We start from the raw sequence: 6,267 nt of genomic DNA on the forward strand, positions 1-6,267 counted from the left end.
TTTTTGACGAAACGCGATCGTTCGGGTGGATAAAGACGTCCTTTCACAGTAGACACGATCCTTCACAACGGACACGACACTTCAATCATGACTCTTCAACATCTATAAATAAAGTATTGATTGAGAGTTGAAACAATGAATAATGATATATGTGTAGAAGAAAGAGATTAGTGTAGAATTTTTGCAGAAATTCCGAATCAAGTGATTCAGAAGTTAGATTTCGATTCTGTTCAAAAGCAATATGATGTACACACATTGTTTACTAAATAATAACAAATTCAGTAACGTTTAGACATTGTTCCAGTTTAGTTTACATTTTGGTAGTAGACCGACCCAGTCTCTATTACGAAGATTCAACGAGAAGATTGAGTAGAGGATTCGCCCCTGAGCCTGACAAACTCTAACGAAACCCAAGGAAAGGATTGACAACCCGTTCACTTGCACGCCGTCGAAGAATTCAATGCTCCATGTTCTCTGTAAACTTGTATCAATTTATATTTCATCTAATAAAGTCCGTTCTATTCGATAGATCTTTATGCAGCACTTATGGTAACCAATCCACTAAAGTGACTGTTGGTGTTTTCATTAAAACGTATTTAATCCAAAATCTTTACAAGGAAACTTTGTTGAACACTTAGGCAAATTATTATCTCGAAAGAGTTTTAATTTGATTAAGGGCAATTATCCCGAAAGGGTTTTGTCGCGTTCAAAGCCAATTAATTAGAGGTTCCGTCATTTATTTCATTTTTATAATTCGTACAAAGTTTAAAGTTGTTTTCTTTGCTTAATGCAAACAAATATACTTGTTTACTTTTTTAAAGTACTAAAACGTTCCTGTTTTGCAAATTCATTCTTAAATCAGATATTTTCTAACATCTTCATATTCTAATCTAATTCTTACTCTAGCAATTTCAAAACCAAAACCGATTAAACGATTTTTCCATATTATAAACCTTAAAGTAAATTTAACCGATTGAAAATAAGTTTTGTTAAAAAAGGTTCCCTGTGGGATCGATATCTTTTATTACTACAAGCGTATACCGTGCACTTGCGGAAATCGCTCAACAATCATGTATACATGCTAAATTTAGAAAAACAGTTTTCCAAAAACATATGCTTAGTGTCTAAAGAGGATAACTCTTGGCTATGGCATAGAAGACTTGGGCATGTTAGCATGGACCTTCTCGCCAAATTAGCTAGAAAGCAATTAGTTGAGGGATTACCCAAATTAAAATTTGAAAAAGATCAATTGTGTAAAGCTTGTCAGCAAGGCAAACAAACTAAAAAGTCATTTCAGAGCAAAAATATTGTCTCAACTAAGAGACCATTGGAATTACTACACTTGGATCTTTTCGGACCTATCCAGCCACTCAGCTTGGGAGGTAAGAAATTTTCCTTGGTCATTGTAGATGATTTCTCTCGGTATACTTGGATCATCCTGCTGAGTAGCAAAGATGAAACATTTGAGATGTTTACCACATTGATTAAAAAGCTTGAAAATGACAAAGACCTAAGAGTAGCTCACATTAGAAGCGACAATGGTGGAGAATTCAAAAACCAACAATTTGATGAATTTTGTGAAACCTATGGTATTGACCATAATTTCTCTGCTCCTAGAACACCTCAACAAAATGGGGTTGTTGAAAGGAAAAATAGAACTATTGTCGAAATAGCTAGGACAATGTTGAGTGAAAATAGGCTTCCAAAGTACTTCTGGGGAGAAGCTGTTCACACAGCATGTTACATACTGAATAGGGCTCTAGTTAGACCTATACTTAAGAAAACCCCATATGAACTTTGGAAAGGACGAAAGCCCAACATTGGATACTTTCGTGCCTTTGGGTGTAAATGCTTTATACTCAATACAAAAGACAATCTCGGTAAATTTGATGCTAAAGCTGACGAAGCGATCTTTTTGGGGTACTCAACAAACAGTAAAGCATATAGAGTATTTAATAAAAGAACTCAGGTTGTAGAAGAATTTGTACATGTTGAGTTCGATGAAACTGACCCTACAGGTAAGTCAGCTCAGCTCGAAGAAGATGAACCAAGCTCAGCTTCCGCTGATCAACCAGAAGCCTCTGTGTCATCTATACAAGGGCTGACCCAAGGTAAGCAAGAAACTGAAATATCATTTGTTGACCAATCTATTCCTGTAGAGATTGTAGAAACACCTCTTCCAAACAACTCAACATTGCCCAAGGAAATAAAGATTCCAAGAGGACACATAGAAAATTCCATCCTTGATGCGGCTAACAACAAGTTGATGACCAGAGATCAGCTTAGGAAATACCTCGGCAATGTTGCCTTCATCTCAATGCATGAACCAAAGAACTTTGCTGATGCTGAGCAAGATGAGTATTGGATCAATGCCATGCAAGAAGAACTTGACCAATTCACCAGAAATGAGGTATGGGATCTAGTACCTAAACCTAGGAATCAAAAGCCCATAGGAACCAAGTGGGTCTTTAGAAATAAACTAGATGAGCATGGAAATGTAATTAGAAACAAAACTCGACTTGTAGCCCAAGGCTATAGTCTGCAAGAGGGTATAGACTATGGAGAAACGTTTGCACCAGTTGCTAGGCTAGAAGTTATACGTATATTGTGTGCCTATGCTAGTTTTATGAATTTTAAATTATACCAAATGGATGTAAAAAGTGCATTTCTTAATGGTTTCATAAACGAGGAGGTATATGTTAATCAACCTCCTGGGTTTGAAGATTCAAAGTTTCCAAACCACGTTTATAAACTCAAAAAGGCCCTGTACGGCCTAAAGCAAGCTCCAAGAGCTTGGTATGAGAGGTTGACCAATTTCCTGCTGACCAGGAACTATATCAGGGGAAAAGCTGACACAACCTTGTTTATTAAGAAAAAGGGTAAACATACCCTACTTGCACAGATATATGTAGATGATATAATATTTGGTGCCACTGACGAATCTTTGTGCAAAGAATTTAGCCAACAGATGCAAACTGAGTTTGAAATGTCGATGATGGGTGAACTCAACTTCTTCCTTGGACTTCAAATTAAGCAAGGTAAGAATGGCATCTTTATAAGTCAGTCTAAGTACACCAAAGAAATGTTAAAGAAATTCAGCATGGTAGATTGCAAACCCATATCAACCCCCATGGGTACTGATACTGTCCTATGCAAAGATGAGAAGAGTAAGTCAATTGATAGTAAACTCTATCGAGGTATGATAGGTTCCTTACTTTATCTCACAGCTAGTAGACCTGATATTCAGTACTCAGTATGTTATTGTGCTAGATATCAAGCTGACCCCAGGGAATCTCATCTAACTGCTGTAAAAAGAATTTTTAGATACTTGCAGAGCTCAGTTGATGCAGGTCTATGGTATCCAACTTCAAATGACTTCACACTTATTGGATATACTGATGCTGACTATGGACGAGATAAGCTAGAACGAAAGAGTACTTCGGTAGGATGTCATTTCCTCGGAAGCTGTCTAGTATCTTGGTTCAGCAAGAAGCAATCATCCGTAGCCCTGTCTACAACCGAAGCTGAGTACGTGGCTGTTAGAAGCTATGTTGCACAAGTACTATGGATAAAGCAACAGCTTGAGGATTATGGAGTTAAAACAAAGATAATAGAGATCAGATGTGACAACAAGAGTGCCATTGATCTATCTAAGAATCCAGTCCAACACAGCAGGATGAAACATGTTAGCATAAGACATCACTTCATCAGAGATCACGTACTAAAAGATGAGATCAAGCTGACCTATGTGCCAACAAATGAACAGCTTGCAGATATCTTCACTAAACCCTTGGCACGAGAACAATTCAACATACTAAGGGAAGCCATCGGTATGTCAAATCCACTCTAGATAAATCTATATGAAAAATTGAATGTTGAATGATTGCCATGTTGAGTGGAAATTTGAATGATTGTGCAAATGCCATGTTGAGTAAATTAACAATAAGCAACTACTACTTACTAAGCTTGAAATGTAGAAAAATCACCCTATGCTGAGTTGACATACATATTGAGTGATTATACTGAGTAAGTATATACTGAGTTACCTAGAGATAGGAAAATCATATTCACAAAAACTAGGTACTCAATATCACGAATGATTCGAATTCTAGCAAAACCGAGTAGAAACCCACTTGCATCAAATAAATGCCTACACGTGTAACAACTAGCACTTTGGAAAGACACACATTAATGGCTAAACCCATACGCCGAAGATGTCATAAATGACAGAATCTCTGTCTGTTGAACGTCCCTAGGTAAAACGGCTAGTTAAATGAATAGGGCCGCCATAAATATCTTTAAATAGTGGAAGATTTCCCACTTAGTCCTCTTTACTCTTAAAACCCTTGATATTCGAATTCTTCTCTCTCAAAATTTCAAAATCCCTAAAATCTCTGAGAATGTCGAACTCTCAAAATATCTCCGGTGGTAATTCCGGCAAGCGTCACACCGATGAAAACCCAAAATCTCCGGCTCCTAACAAAACCCAAGCTGACCCAGCGAGCTCCTCTAAGAAGAACAAGCCTGCGAAAGACAAGCAACCAATGGTCAGGCCCATGATCAAGGTTCACAAAAACGTGAACAACCTTGAGGTTCTCAAGTGCAGATGGTTCTCTCCAAGCTTCATCACCACTGAGAAACCATTCTGTGAATGGATTGAAAAGAACCAGTGGGCAGGTTTCTTTTCTCTATCTGGAAAAACCTACCCCAGGTTAGTACGGGAATTTTACTCGAATTTGTATGTTGATGAAGATGATGCTGACTACCTGGAGACTCGTGTCAAAGGCCACAAGATAATCATAACCCCATCTTATCTAGCAACTTTACTCACCCTACCAGAAGAAGGAATTGAGTTTAGGACAATAAAGGAAAAAGTATCAAAGGAAAAGCTGGACCAGATAAAGGGATTTTGCAAACCCAAAAATCACAAGGGAGAAATACCCAGCACGTGTATGGGGAAAAACTAGAAGATGGCACACTACATATTGACCAACTTCATCTTCCCCAAACTCAACTCAGCCTCATCTGCCTCCAACTTTGAGCAGTGCTTCATATGGCACATGCTGACCTACACCCCTCTCAACCTTCCCGTATTTCTGGTTGGTGCGCTCCAGCGAGCAGGAAAGAAACTTCGGTTAGGTTCTTTAATCACTAAGATCCTCGAGGATAAACAGATCGAGACCGTAAATGAAACCGATACCTTGGGTAGTGAGATCACAGCAGCTCTACTGGTTGGATTATTATACAATCAACCATTGAAAGGATATGAAGAAGTTGAAGATATTGAAGAAAATGATGAAGCTGAACAGGAAGTTGTGCCTGAGGATGAGCCTGAAAAAGAAGTGGAGGCTCCTGTTGAGTCCCCTAAGGACAAGAAGAAAAGAAAAGCGCTGGAAACATATGCAAAAGATATTGACGCAGTGCCCAAGAAGAAGCGGGCTATGAACAGAGCTAAGAATGTTGATGCTGACCAACCTCAAAATACACCTAGGTCAGCAGAGAAAAGGAAAAGGCAAGCTAAGCCCGAAGAAGAAAATAAGGAATCTCCAGAACTGCCTCTAAGGAAGAAGAGTCAAAGTTCTGGTTTAAAAATTGTTGAAGCTGATCCCCTTAACAAGGTCGTCACCCCTCAGTCTCACTTCGCCAAAAGCCGTGGGATTGACCTTGAAAAATCACCCCGTATGCAAGAAGAGCAAACACAGAGAAAGGATACAACTCAGGTTGAGTCTGAGGAAGTAGAAGAGGTTGATCAAACTAATGCAGAAGCAGAACAATGACAGGATGTTACTCAGCTTAACATTGAGGAAGAAGATCATGTTAAGCTTCATGATGCTGAGCAAGTTGAGAACACTAATGATGACCATGGGGAGCACTCATCTTCAGATTCCAGTGAAGGTATTCAAGCTGACCCTTCATCCCCAAAAGCTCCGAGACGACGGAGACTTAAGAAGAAGGCACAAAAGCAAATTGATCTTCTGGATGATTCCCCTCTTCAAGATATTGATGCTGAACTCTCCAAAATTCAGTTCAAATATTTCTCCCATGATGGTGAGCCTGAGTCTCCTCCAACGGATCTTGTGCAAAACCAAGCCTCTGTTACTCATATTGAGGAACAAGCCAAGACTCCGGAGAATCCAAAAACTGCCGAGCAAGAGCTCGAAGTCGCAGCTACTCAATAAGGCGAGCAAGCTCTTAAACATCCAACTCCACCTCCTCAGGTCCATACTTCTGTAAGTCCATCTCTCCAAACTCAGTTTCCACAGAGTC

Source organism: Euphorbia lathyris, chromosome 1 (assembly GCF_963576675.1).
Source record: "Euphorbia lathyris chromosome 1, ddEupLath1.1, whole genome shotgun sequence".
In the NCBI taxonomy this organism is placed as follows: domain Eukaryota; kingdom Viridiplantae; phylum Streptophyta; class Magnoliopsida; order Malpighiales; family Euphorbiaceae; genus Euphorbia; species Euphorbia lathyris.